This window comes from Hordeum vulgare, chromosome 2H (assembly GCF_904849725.1).
Source record: "Hordeum vulgare subsp. vulgare chromosome 2H, MorexV3_pseudomolecules_assembly, whole genome shotgun sequence".
Taxonomy (NCBI): Eukaryota; Viridiplantae; Streptophyta; class Magnoliopsida; order Poales; family Poaceae; genus Hordeum; species Hordeum vulgare.
Genome location: NC_058519.1, coordinates 32308836 through 32324289, shown reverse-complemented (window position 1 = coordinate 32324289; position 15454 = coordinate 32308836).

The following is a 15454-nucleotide window of genomic DNA, read 5'->3' as shown; positions in this document are numbered from 1 at the left end:
CGGCAACACATTGATGGAGATCATGGTGTGGCGCCGGTGACAAGAAGATCGTGCCGGTGCTTTGGTGATGGAGATCAAGAAGCACGTGATGATGGCCATATCATGTCACTTATGAATTGCATGTGATGTTAATCCTTTTATGCACCTTATTTTGCTTAGAACGACGGTAGCATTATGAGGTGATCTCTCACTAAAATTTCAAGACGAAATTGTGTTCTCCCCGACTGTGCACCGTTGCTACAGTTCATCGTTTCGAGACACCACGTGATGATCGGGTGTGATAGACTCAACGTTCATATACAACGGGTGCAAAACAGTTGCGCACGCGGAACACTCGGGTTAAGCTTGACGAGCCTAGCATGTGCACACATGGCCTCGGAACACATGAGACCGAAAGGTCGATCATGAATCATATAGATGATACTATTAGCATAGGGATGCTTACGACTGAAACTATACTCAACTCACGTGATGATCGGACTTGAGCTAGTGTAAGTGGATCATGAACCACTCAAATGACTAGAGAGATGTACTTTTTGAGTGGGAGTTTAGCGAATAATTTGATTAAGTTAAACTCTAATTATCTTGAACATAGTCTAAGTCCACTTTGAATATATTTGTGTTGTAGATCATGGCTCACGCGACTGTCACCCTGAATTTTAATACGTTCCTAGAGAAAGCTAAGTTGAAAGATGATGGAAGCAACTTTGTAGACTGGGCTCGTAATCTTAAGCTAATCTTACAAGCTGGGAAGAAGGATTATGTCCTTAATGCTGCGCTAGGAGATGAACCACCCGCTACGGCTGATCAGGATGTTAAGAACGCTTGGTTAGCACGTAAGGAGGACTACTCAGTAGTTCAATGTGCAGTCTTGTATGGCTTAGAACCGGGACTTCAACGTTGCTTTGAGCGTCATGGAGCATTTGAGATGTTCCAGGAGTTGAAGTTTATCTTTCAGAAGAACGACCGGATCGAGAGGTATGAGACCTCCGATAAATTCTATGCTTGCAAGATGGAGGAGAACTCGTGTGTCAGTGAACATGTGCTCAAAATGTCTGGGTACTCAAACCGTCTAGCTGAGCTGGGGATTGAACTCCCGCAAGAGGCTATCACTGACAGAATCCTTCAATCACTACCGCCAAGCTATAAAGGCTTTGTGTTGAACTACAACATGCAAGGGATGAACAAGTCACCTGGCGAGTTGTTTGCGATGCTGAAAGTCGCAGAGTCTGAACTCCATAAAGAACATCAAGTGTTGATGGTGAATAAGACCACTAGTTTCAAGAGAAACGGCAAAGGCAAGAAGGGTGATTCAAAGAAGAGCAGCAAGCCTGTTGCCAATCCGACGAAGAAACCCAAAGCTGGACCTAAGCCTGAAACGGAGTGTTACTATTGCAAGGGTATGGGTCACTGGAAGCGCAATTGCCCCAAGTATCTGGCAGATAAGAAGGCGGCCAAAGAAAAATCAGGTATATTTGATATACATGTTATTGATGTGTACTGAACCGGCTCTCGTAGTAGTGCCTGGGTATCCGATACCGGTTCTGTTGCTCATATTTGCAACTCGAAACAGGAACTGCGAAATAGAAGAAGGCTGGCGAAAGATGAAGTGACGATGCGCGTAGGAAATGGTTCCAAGGTTGATGCAATCTCCGTCGGCACAGTTTCACTTCAGTTACCATCAGGATTAGTGATGAACTTAAATCATTGTTATTTAGTGCCTGCGTTGAGCATGAACATTATATCTGGATCTTGTTTATTGCGAGACGGTTACTCTTTTAAGTCAGAGAATAATGGTTGTTCTATTTCTATGAGTAACATCTTTTATGGTCATGCACCTAATGTGAGAGGATTGTTCATATTGAATCTTGATAGCAATACACATATACATAACATTGAGACCAAAAGAGTTAGAGTTAACAATGATAGCGCCATATTTTTGTGGCACTGCCGCTTAGGTCATATTGGTGTAAAGCGCATGAAGAAACTCCATGCTGATGGACTTTTGGAGTCACTTGACTTTGATTCACTTGACACGTGCGAACCATGCCTCATGGGCAAGATGACTAAGACTCCGTTCTCCGGAACAATGGAGTGTGCAAGTGACTTGTTGGAAATCATACATACCGATGTGTGTGGTCCGATGAGCGTGGAGGCACGCGGCGGATATCGCTATTTTCTCACCTTCACTGACGATTTGAGTAGATATGGTTATGTCTACTTGATGAAGCACAAGTCTGAAACATTTGAAAAGTTCAAGCAATTTCAGAGTGAAGTTGAAAATTATCGTAACAAGAAGATCAAATTCCTACCGTCTGATCGTGGGGGTGAATATCTGAGTTTCGAGTTTGGTGCTCACTTAAGACAATGTGGAATTGTTTCACAGTTAACACCGCCTGGAACACCACAGCGTAATGGTGTGTCCAAACGTCGTAATCGTACTTTATTAGAGATGGTGTGATCTATGATGTCTCTTACCGATTTGCCGTTATCGTTTTGGGGTTATGCATTAGAAACAGCTGCATTCACTTTAAATAGGGCACCATCAAAATCCTTTGGGACGACACCATACAAACTGTGGTATGGCAAAAGGCCAAAGTTGTCGTTTCTTAAAGTTTGGGGATGTGATGCTTATGTCAAAAAGCTTCAGCCTGAAAAGCTGGAACCCAAAGCGGAAAAGTGCGTCTTCATAGGTTACCCAAAGGAGACAGTTGGGTACACCTTCTATCTCAAATCCGAGGGCAAAGTATTTGTTGTTAAAAACGGAGATTTTCTCGAGAAGGAGTTTCTCTCGAGAGAATTGAGTGAGAGGAAGATAGAACTTGACGAGGTTATCGAACCTCTCATCCCTCTGGATGGTGGCGCAGGGCAAGGGGAAACCTCTGTCGTTGCGACGCCGGTTGAGGAGGAAGTTAATGATGATGATCATGAAACTCCGGTTCAAGTTTCTGTCGAACCACGCAGGTCGACGAGACCACGTGCTGCTCCAGAGTGGTACGGTAATCCCGTCTTGTCAATCATGTTGTTAGACAACAATGAACCTGCAAATTATGAAGAAGCAATGGTGGGCCCAGATTCCAACAAATGGCTAGAAGCCATGAAGTCCGAGATAGGATCCATGTATGAGAACAAAGTGTGGACTTTGGAGGTACTGCCTGAAGGCCGCAAGGCTATTCAGAACAAATGGATCTTTAAGAGGAAGACGGACGCTGACGGCAATGTGACCGTTTATAAAGCTCGACTTGTGGCAAAGGGTTTTTCATAACTTCAAGGAGTTGACTACGATGAGACATTCTCACCCATAGCGATGCTTAAGTCCGTCAGAATCATGTTAGCAATAGCTGCATTTTTCGATTATGAAATCTGGCAGATGGATGTCAAAACAGCATTCCTTAATGGTTTCCTTAAGGAAGAATTGTATATGATGCAACCCGAAGGTTTTGTCGATCCTAAGAATGCTAACAAGGTGTGCAAGCTCCAACGATCCATTTATGGACTGGTGCAAGCATCTCGGAGTTGGAACAAACGCTTTGATGAAGTGATCAAAGCATTTGGGTTTATACAAGTGGTTGGAGAATCTTGTATTTACAAGAAAGTGAGTGGGAGCTCTGTGGCGTTTCTAATATTATATGTGGATGACATATTGCTGATTGGAAACAACGTGGAATTTTTGGAGAGCATAAAGGATTACTTGAATAAAAGTTTCTCTATGAAGGACCTAGGAGAAGCTGCTTACATTCTAGGCATTAAGATCTATAGGGATAGATCAAAGCGCCTGATAGGACTTTCACAAAGCACATACCTTGATAAAGTTTTGAAGAGGTTCAAAATGGAACAGTCAAAGAAAGGGTTCTTGCCAGTTTTACAAGGTACGAGATTGAGTAAGACTCAGTTCCCAGCAACTGATGAAGATAGAGAGCATATGCGCTCCGTCCCCTATGCTTCAGCCATAGGTTCTATCATGTATGCAATGTTGTGCACTAGACCGGATGTTAGCCTGACCATAAGTATGGCAGCTAGGTTCCAGAGTAATCCAGGAGTGGATCACTGGACAGCGGTCAAGAATATCCTGAAATACCTGAAAAGGACTAAGGAGATGTTTCTCGTGTATGGAGGTGACGAAGAGCTCACCGTAAAAGGTTACGTCGATGCAAGCTTTGACACAGATCCGGACGACTCTAAGTCGCAAACTGGATACGTATTTATTCTTAATGGGGGTGCGGTAAGCTGGTGCAGTTCCAAGCAAAGCGTCGTAGCAGATTCTACATGTGAAGCGGAGTACATGGCTGCCTCGGAGGCGGCTAAGGAGGGTGTCTGGATGAAGCAGTTCATGACGGATCTTGGAGTGGTGCCAAGCGCACTGAATCCAATAACCTTGTTCTGTGACAACACGGGTGCCATTGCCTTAGCAAAGGAACCACGGTTTCATAAGAAGACCAGACACATTAAACGACGCTTCAACCTCATCCGCGACTACGTCGAGGGAGAGGATGTAAATATATGCAAAGTGCACACGGATCTGAATGTAGCAGACCCGCTGACTAAACCTCTTCCACGGCCAAAGCATGATCAACACCAGAACTGTATGGGTGTTAGATTTATTACAATGTAATTCGCATGATGATGTGAGGGCTAGATTATTGACTCTAGTGCAAGTGGGAGACTGTTGGAGTTATGCCCTAGAGGCAATAATAAATATAGTTATTATTATAATTCCTGTGTCAAGATAATCGTTTATTATCCATGCTATAATTGTATTGAATGAAGACTCATTTACATGTGTGGATACATAGACAAAACACCGTCCCTAGCAAGCCTCTAGTTGGCTAGCCAGTTGACCAAAGATAGTCACTGTCTTCTGACTATGAACAAGGTGTTGTTGCTTGATAACCTGATCACGTCATTAGGAGAATCACGTGATGGACTAGACCCAAACTAATAGACGTAGCATGTTGATCGTGTCATTTTGTTGCTACTGTTTTCTGCGTGTCAAGTATTTATTCCTATGACCATGAGATCATATAACTCACTGACACCGGAGGAATGCTTTGTGTGTATCAAACGTCGCAACGTAACTGGGTGACTATAAAGATGCTCTACAAGTATCTCCGAAGGTGTTAGTTGAGTTAGTATGGATCAAGACTGGGATTTGTCACTCCGTGTGACGGAGAGGTATCTCGGGGCCCACTCGGTAAAACAACATCACACACAAGCCTTGCAAGCAATGTGACTTGGTGTAAGTTGCGGGATCTTGTATTACAGAACGAGTAAAGAGACTTGCCGGTAAACGAGATTGAAATAGGTATGCGGATACTGACGATCGAATCTCGGGCAAGTAACATACCGAAGGACAATGGGAATGATATACAGGATTATATGAATCCTTGGCACTGAGGTTCAAATGATAAGATCTTCGTAGAATGTGTAGGATCCAATATGGGCATCCAGGTCCCGCTATTGGATATTGACCGAGGAGTCTCTCGGGTCATGTCTACATAGTTCTCGAACCGCAGGGTCTGCACACTTAAGGTTCGACGTTGTTTTATGCGTATTTGAGTTATATGGTTGGTTACCGAATGTTTTTCGGATTCCCGGATGAGATCACGGACGTCACGAGGGTTTCCGGAATGGTCCGGAAACGAAGATTGATATATAGGATGACCTCATTTGATTACCGGAAGGTTTTCGGAGTTACCGGGAATGTACCGGGAATGACGAATGGGTTCCGGGAGTTCACCGGGGGAGGCAACCCACCCCGGGGAAGCCCATAGGCCTTGAGGGTGGCACACCAGCCCTTAGTGGGCTGGTGGGGCAGCCCAAAAGGGCCCTATGCGCCTAGGAAAGAAAATCAAAGAGAAAAGAAAAAAAAGGGAGGTGGGAAGGGAAGGAAGGACTCCCACCCACCAAACCAAGTCCAACTCGGTTTGGGGGGGAGCCTTCCCCCTTGGACTCGGCCGACCCCCTTGGGGCTCCTTGAGCCCCAAGGCAAGGTCCCCTCCCTCCCACCTATATATACGGAGGTTTTAGGGCTGATTTGAGACGACTTTTCCACGGCAGCCCGACCACATACCTCCACGGTTTTTCCTCTAGATCGCGTTTCTACGGAGCTCGGGCGGAGCCCTGCTGAGACAAGGTCATCACCAACCTCCGGAGCACCGTCACGCTGCCGGAGAAATCTTCTACCTCTCTGTCTCTCTTGCTGGATCAAGAAGGCCGAGATCATCGTCGAGCTGTACGTGTGCTGAACACGGAGGTGTCGTCCGTTTGGTACTAGATCGTGGGACTGATCGCGGGATTGTTCGCGGGGCGGATCGAGGGACGTGAGGACGTTCCACTACATCAACCGCGTTCACTAACGCTTCTGCTGTACGGTCTACAAGGGTACGTAGATCACTCATCCCCTCTCGTAGATGGACATCACCATGATAGGTCTTCGTGCGTGTAGGAAAATTTTTGTTTCCCATGCGACGTTCCCCAACAGGAAGTTACTCGGTTTCTTCGTTTCCGAACGAGGGATCGATGTCAACCCCGAAAAGATCGGGACCATTGTTCGAATGGAGCGATCGGTAAGAGTGCATGATTTTCAAAAGCTCACAGGTTGTCTAGCGGCTTTGAGCAGGTTTATCGCTCGACTCGGCGAGAAGGCATTACCTCTGTACCGACTCATGAAGAAGTCAGATACCTTCGAGTGGACAGACGAAGCCCAAATCGCATTCGACGACCTCAAAGCCCTGGTTTCCACCCAGCCGGTTCTTACTGCCCCGCTCAGTAAAGAACCCGTTGTTCTATACATCGCGGCTACAAATCAAGTCGTCAGCACTGTTCTGACAGTCGAACGCGAAGAAGAAGGCAAAGCGTACAAGGTTCAGCGGCCAGTATATTATGTTTCCAAAGTCCTGACTCCTTCCAAGCAGAGGTATCCCCATTATCAGAAGCTTATTTATGGGATCTACATGACTGCAAAGAAGGTGGCTCATTATTTCCAAGACCACTCGGTATCTGTCATATCTGATGCTCCGTTGTCGAAAATTCTCCACAATCGGGACGCATCAGGCCGAGTGGCAAAGTGGGCAATGGAGATGCTATACTGCGACATCAAGTTCGAAGCCAAGAAAGCTATAAAGTCTCAAGCTCTTGCTCACTTCATAGCAGAATGGTTAGAACAACAGCAACCAACTCACATCTACTCGTCTCATTGGACCATGTTCTTCGATGGGTCCAAGATGTTGAATGGCTCCGGCGCCGGCGTAGTGCTCATATCCCCAAAAGCTGATAAACTCAAGTATGTGTTGCAGATCCATTTTGATTCTTCCAACAACGAAGCAGAGTACGAAGCTCTCCTTTACGGGTTGTGCATGGCCATCACACTCGGCGTCCGTCGCCTGATGGTCTATGGCGACTCAGATCTAGTGGTTAATCAAGTAATGAAGGAATGGGATGTAAGGAACCCCACCATAACTGCATACTGCAACGCAGTAAGGAAGCTCGAGAAGAAGTTCGAAGGTCTGGAACTTCACCATGTTCCCCGACTGAAAAACCAAGCAGCAGATGAATTGGCAAAACTTAAATCCACTCGGAGACCGGTCCCGAGTGATGTCTGCCTCGAGCACCTACACCTCCCCTCAATAAAAGAAGACCCTTTTACAGAGGAACCAGTACAACCGAAGAGCTCAACAGATCAGACTGAAGTCGAGGTCCCTGTTATGGTTGATTTGATCATGGAGATTCTAGCTGTCATTCCAGAATGGACTGTGCCGTTCATTGCGTACATCCTGAGGCAAGAGTTACCAGAAGACGAAGTCCAAGCTAGGCAGATCGTTCGGAGGTCGAAGTCCTTCACCGTCATTGATGACCACTTGTACAGGGAAAGTGTTTCAGGCGTCCTTCAGCGGTGTATCTCTCCTGAGGAGCGGCAGTTAATCTTGGAAGAAATCCACTCGGGAACCTGCGGCCATCATGCCTCCTCAAGGGCAATCGTCGCCAAAGCATTCAGAGCTTGTTTCCTCTGGTTGCAGGCGAATGAAATGGCAAAAGATATGGTCGACCGTTGCGATGGTTGTCAGTTCTATTCAAACAAGTCCCACAAGCCAATGTCTACGCTGAAGACAATTCCTCTTGCTTGGCCATTCGCCGTGTGGGGATTAGATACAGTCGGACCATTCAGAACAGGACAAGCAGGATTCACTCATCTGCTCATAGCAGTCGACAAGTTTACCAAGTGGATTGAAGCCAAGCCCATCAAGAAGCTTGATGCCCTTACGACCATCAAATTTATCAGAGACATCATCGCCAGATACGGGGTTCCGCACAACATAATCACCGACAATGGCACAAACTTTGACTCGGACAGGTTCAAAGGTTTTTGCACAGGCCAAGGTATTCGAGTGGATTTTGCATCCGTGGCGCACCCCCAAACAAACGGGCAAGAAGAGCGGGCGAATGGACTTATTCTTCAAGGGTTGAAGCCTCGACTCCTGCGAGAAGTTGGACATGCCGCCGGCGCATGGGTCACCGAGCTGCCTTCGGTGTTGCGGGGCCTCCGCACAACTCCGAATAGATCGACAGGGCGATCCCCGTTTTTCCTCGTTTATGGAGCAGAGGCAGTCCTTCGAGTGACTTGTTTCACAACTATCCACGAGTCGAACTCTTCTCCGAAGCCAAAGTAGAGCAAGCCAGGCAAGACGGAGTGGATCTTCTAGAAGAAGAGCGCGAGATGGTACTGATCCGTTCATCAATTTATTAACAAGATCTGCGGCGATTTCACACGCGGCACGTCAGGAGCCGCACATTCCAAGCAGGCGACCTGGTGCTCCGAGTGGATCAGCAGAGACCACACAAGTTGGCTCCCGCCTGGGAAGGACCATTCATCATCTCTAAGGTGCTGAACAACGGAGCATATCGACTCTACAACCTCGACAGGGAAACGGACGAGCCGCGAGCATGGAATGGCGATCTACTGAAGCGCTTCTACACATAACCGCCGACGGAGACAATGTAAAGAACAAGTATCATTGAAGTAATACAAAGCAGATTGATTTCTTGCCGATTCAAAATTCTTCCGCGTTTGCAGACTCCAGTCTAAAAAACTAACTCCGAGTGTGCACTAAAAGTCAAACTCGGGAACTTAGCTGCGACCCAGAGTCGCCTAAGTACAAACTCGCTCCGAGTGTGCACTAAAAGTCACACTCGGAGACTTAGCTGCGACCCAGAGTCGTCTAAGTACAAACTTGTTCCGAGTGTGCACTAAGAGTCACACTCGGAGACTTAGCTGCGGCCTAGAGTCGCCTAAGTAACAACTCGCTCCGAGTGTGCACGAAAAGTCACACTCGGGGACTTAGCTGCGACCCAGAGTCGCCTAAGTAACAATTCGCTCCGAGTGTGCACGAAAAGTCACACTCGGAGACTTAGCTGCGACCCAGAGTCGCCTAAGTACAAACTCGCTCCGAGTGTGGACTAAAAGTCACACTCGGGGACTTAGCTGTGACCCAGAGTCGCCTCAGTAAAAAATCGCTCCGAGTGTGCACTAAAAGTCACACTCGGAGACTTAGCTGCGACCCAGAGTCGCCTACGTACGAACTCGCTCCGAGTGTGCACGAAAAGTCACACTCGGGGACTTAGCTGCGACTCAGAGTCGCCTAAGTAAAAAAGCTTCCTCCGAGTGTATACTCGAGATACACTCGGAGGCTTAGCAGACCCTCACTGAGGCTCATGTGGACGTGAAGACAACTGACAACTACATGAGTAAGAACTCGCTCCGAGTGTTCACTAAAAGTCACACTCGGAGACTTAACTGCGACCTAGAGTCGCCTAAGTACAAACTCACTCCGAATGTGCACGAAAAGTCACACTCGGGGACTTAGCTGCGACTCAGAGTCGCCTAAGTAAAAAGCTTCCTCTGAGTGTATACTCGAGATACACTCGGAGGCTTAGCAGACCCTCATCGAGGCTCATGTGGATGTGAAGACAACTGACAACTACATGAGTAACAACTCGCTCCGAGTGCGCACTAACAGTCAACTCGGGGACTTAGCCGCGACCCAGAGTTGCCTAAGTAAAAACTCGCTCCGAGTGTGCACCAAAAGTCACACTCGGAGACTTAGCTACGAACCAGGGTCGCCTAAGTAAAAAGCTTCCTCCGAGTGGGCACTCAAGATACACTCGGAGGCTTTGCAGACCCTCATTGAGGCTCATGTGGATGTGAAGACAACTGACAACTACATGCTCCGCATGTTTTCCATTGGCTTCACCAAGGGACGCCAAACAAAAACCACGAGCCAAAATCGTGTAAAAAAAATCAGCGAAAGAAGAGCAAAAGATCCGATTCGAATTCAAGTTGGATCTACGATCAGTCGGCTCGGTGTGAATCAAGTTTATACACACCGAACCACGAATGTAACGGCCAACAACAGTGGCCAAAGTTTAATACAGATTCCACTCGGCATACCGAGGTAAATGTGCGTTCACCATAAAGTTTTTTCAAGCGTCGCCGGGACTGGCAGGCTCCACAAAGGTGTCAAGGTCGATTCCGTCTGCAATCCGAGTGGTTGTGTCGAGGAAGGTCTCCATGAAATCTTCGAATCGAAGCTTCTTGGTGTTGGCGACCTGCAACGTCTTCATCTTGTCTTCGCGGGCTTCCTTGCAGTGCACTCGGACCATACACAGCGCCACGTCCGCACCACACCGAGCGGCAGACTTCTTCCATGCCTGCACTCTGCTTGGGACGTCCTCCAGTCGAGTCATCAGCCCCTCTATCTCGTTCCGGGAGTCATCTTCAGGCCACAGCTACTTGTCGATTCGGCTGACAACTCTTCTCAGGCGACCAATGAAAGGGTCCACCCTGTTAAGGCGAGAATGCACTCGGAACATGTCCCGGTTAGCTTCAGCGCCGAGTGGAACATTTGGAACAAGCGACCGTTCAATTTCGGCTGTTTCAGCCTCAACGTCCCAACAGAAGTCTGCAAAGAAAAGACAAGCAGAAAATAAGCGCATAGTGAACTCCAAAGTCAAGAAGCACTCGGCAACAACTTACCACCAAGCAGTGCGACCATCTTCCTTGCCCAGTCGCCGACGTAGCTCTCCTGCGCTATGCACCGAGTGTTCATTACCTTCAGCTGGCCCATCCATTCGGATCTCTCCCTCTTCATTTTTTCTACTTCGGCTAGCAATGCCTTGTTGGTCTCCCGAGACTCCTCCAAAGATTTCTCTCGTTCAGGGAGAGCCTTCTTCATGCCAGCCAGGTCATTCACAGCTACCCCCAAGTCCGCAGCAAGTTGGGTCTTCTCAGCCTTCAGAGCATTATAAGCCGATCCCATTTCACAAGTCTTCTGTCAAAGAGACACAAAGGGAGGATCAGCCACATTCAACAAGGAAAAAAGTCTCCACGTATATGGCAAAACAATCAAAGCTCAAAATTCTTCAGACCCCTGCCGATGCAAGCAATCGACAGCGGTCTCGGGGACTACATCCAGTGGGTTCACTGAGAGTGACCCCACTGGTATGAAGCTCGAACAGGTCGGCCCTATTGAGCTCCATAGCAAACCAACAACACTATGAGATTACTATTACTCGACCCGAGCAACACTACTCTCGGGGACTACACCCAGTGGGTGCACTCGGAGTGCCCCCACTGGTACCATTCGGGCAGATCAGCTCTGATCTGTTCATATTACGGAAAATACATATAAAGACAACTGTCGGTGCAAGCACTTGGCAGAAGTCTCGGGGACTACACCCACTGGGTTCACTCGGAGTGAACCCACTTCAAAATCATCCTACTGTATCCGAGTATATCGCTGAAACCCCCAGTGGGTACCAAGAGGAATGTAAACACTTACTAGAGCACTTACTCGGATATCGTCCCGAAGCTCCAAGCTCTTCTTGTACAAAGACGCGATGGAGTCATACGCTCCCTTGGCGTCGCCCACCATCAGCTCCACCTGCACCATAGCGTCCTTGGCGGCTCCTACCTGGTCTTCCGGGAGGCGTCGGGCGTCATATTGAACAGCCGACGGACCCGGCGTGGCAGAAGACTCCCTGGGCATCCCGAGCTCTGCTCCAGTCGGTTCTGCCGTGAGGGCCACCGTCTCAGTCGGCGACACCGTCTCAGTAGGCGGCACGTTCATGGTGGGATTGGCAGCAGATGGGATAACCCCAAGGACAGGCGCCAAAGCTGGCTCCGACCTCCTTTGGTCGTCGTCGTCCAGATGGATCACCTCCGAAGGAAGCCCGACTGAACAAAATAAAATTACAAAAAAAGGTCAAGATCAAAGACAGCACTCGCGAAACAGTAATATAGCTCTCGGAGTCGTGACAACGTACCTTGCTGGGACGTGGCGGCGTTATCCGTGTCCATGGGATCATCGTCCTGGCGCGGCAGAGAGGTGGCAGAGGTAGCAGCTCTGTTGAGTGAAATCCACTCGACGGATAAACATGAGTTCCCAAAAAGAGGAGTTCAATCGGATACTGAAGGAAGATGAAAGAGTAAAGATACTCACGCTGAGGCGACCGGAACAACGATCCTCATCCGGGGCAAGGCTTTCCGAGGTTTAGGCCCACTAGGTTTAGCCACCTTGGACGGCTGGTTCGCGGGCTCGGCAGAAGCACCCCTCGTTCTCTTCACACTCCGAGCACTCTGAGCCATAGGAGAAGCTGGAGGAGCACTCGGGGCCGCGGGAGGAGCCGGCGGAGCAGCGGGGTCATGACGGCACTTGGTACGGTGCTCTGGCGGTGAGGGTGGCGAGCTCTCCTCTCCACTCTCCTCCTCCTCCTCTTCCGTCTCCTCCTCCGTCTTCCCACTGTCGGAGACGTACTCGGCGCTATCCGCGCTGCCCTCCTGGCTACCCTCCTCTTCCTCGGCTGGATTCCCGTTCGAGACTGCGAATGCCAGTTCGTCCACTCCTGGACAAAACACAGTCGGCAACGTCAGTCAGCGAGACAAGAAAAGCAATAAAGCTGAGAAGGTTAAAAGCACTCGACAACATGAACTCACCTCATTCGGAGGAGGATTTTCGGCGCGGAAGGGCTTCACACGCCGGGCTCCCATGGGGTTATCACACGTGCCTGTAATGCTGCGGACCCACAAGCTCACAGTATCCCCGCTCACGTCCTGTGGATGAGACCGAGTGGAATCCGAAGGCCCCGCGTAATGCCACATGGCGTGGTCTCGGGCCTGCAGCGGCTGGATGCGCCGACCCAGAAAAGTCTCCAGCAGGTCCATGTCGGTGACTCCCCTCCGGACGACGGCTATCAGCGCGTCGACCAAAGGCTGGATCTGGGTTCTTTCTCCCTTAGAGAGCGCAAGCTTCCTAGGAGGGCCCGGACGGTCTAAACTGAAAGGTGGCAACCCACTCGAAGCGTTCGAACAAGCAATGTCCTGGCAATAGAACCAGGACGATTGCCAGTTCCTAACTGACTTGGATAGCTGGAGGGAGGGATAGCTACTCTTTGTTTTCTTCTCGAAGCCTAAACCCCCGCAGAGCTGGAGGATGTGTGTCTTATTATCCGACTGGCTAAGCTTTTTAACAGTTTGGGATCTAGCGGAGAAGACATACTTAAAGAGCCCCCAGTGGGGAGGACATCCAATGAAGCACTCGCAGAGGGTGACGAATGCAGAAAGGTGAGCTATTGCGTTTGGAGGAAAGTGATGCAGCTGCGCCCCGAAGTAATTCATGATACCTCAGAAGAAAGGATGGGGAGGCAAGGAGAAGCCTCTGGCCACGTGGCTGAGCAGCAGAACGCGCTCCCCCTCCTTCGGCACCGGCTCCGTCTCGCCTTCCGGCAACCTCCAGGACTTGTTGGCGACCATGCCGTGCTCCACCAGCTCCAGGATGTCGTTCTCCGTCACCGAGGAGGGGAGGAAGTCCCCCTGGATCTAGCCCGCCGGCAGCGCCCGCTGCCGCCGCTGAGTGGAGGCTCCCCCCTTCTTTTTCTTCTTCTTCTGTGCCTCGAGCTTGCTAGTCTGCCCCTTCGTCATGGCGAGGGCGATGGATCTGCAGAGGAGGAGGGGAAGGAGGTGGCTTGAGGTGTGGAGAGAGCTGCGGGAGGAGCGAGATTAATGGGAGGAGAATGAGCAGCGCAACAGGAAATCCCGCCGGGGAGGCTTAAATAGGCTTCCGACTGGGTCACTTACAGGTGGACCCAGGATCTTATCCCCCCAACCGGCCGCTGCAAGATTAGTGGAGAAGATAATGGCGCGGTAATCGAGGAGGCAAAACCTACTCGATGGCGATGTCGTCATCCCCGCTGAGCACGCGGCAACCAAAATTTGAGGATCCCGGAAAATCCGGCGCTGTCAGTTTGACCAGTCACGTCGAAAGATTCCGCGGAAGCACTCGGTCCCTGACGGTTCGTCTCAATGGTATATTCACTCGGATCACTGGTTAAAAGGATAAAATGGATCAGGCAAACAACGCTAAAGTCACCTCAATACCAGTCGGTTCCATACTCCAGACATCACTTCATCGTTCCAACCCCGATCCATTCGGGGACTAATGATGGGGTTATAGTCCCAGGATAGGGTCATAGGTCCGCCCTATAGGTCCTACCCAAGGACTACCTTTCATAGAAGACAAGGCCCTTAGACAGTTCCGACTGAACTAAGGACGCCCCCATCATCCAGTCGGCGACGATCCACTCGGAGCGTATCTAACGTACCGACTGGAATCCACTCTGTACATCGTAACCTCCCAGGAGGGCAACGGTCATACGTTTTCATTCACCATTATTAGCATTTAAAGCTTACGTTACCTGTAACATAAGCATTAACTCGCCACTATTCCACCCCTGTTCACCGGGCCATTATGAAGGGCAGCGCACTCTATATAAGCCACCCTTCCCCATCGGTGCAAGGGTTGGCACTTGCTGTAATCCTATAATCCACTCGACACAAAGCTCCCAAGAGCACTGAGACGTAGGTATTTTATCTCCACCGTAGAGGGGCCTGAACTCATACATCCTCGCCGTAGCTAAGGCTCTGCCCATCCTTTCGTACCCCATACTTCTACTGTCAGACTTATACCCACGACAATACCAATCTGTCAGTCGAGGTAATGGTGATTTTTTTTAAAACTCGGTATTCTTGTTTCACAAATCATGAGACACAAATAACACTTCATATGCACCTATTTGTTAATGCTTAAAGGTCGCGGAGAGCAGTCGATCTGATGGAGTGGTTTTTCCTGACGGTCGTGGTGTCGGAACATTGGATGTGGCCCAAAGAAGCAGTATCTCATCAATTGGAGGAAGAATCTTTACTAATCTGCGGCATGAGAATAAAGGAGAGGTTATAGCACCGTTGATCAAGCAAGAATTATGTCAAAGACTTTTGTTATTCGAATTTAATCAATAAAATTTAGCTGTGTTTTCGTGTGCCATAGGCTTGCGAGGAAATAACAGGGGTCACGCCAATCCATGGCAGGAACAAAGGCTTCAACAGATTGGATATACTGGTGACAAT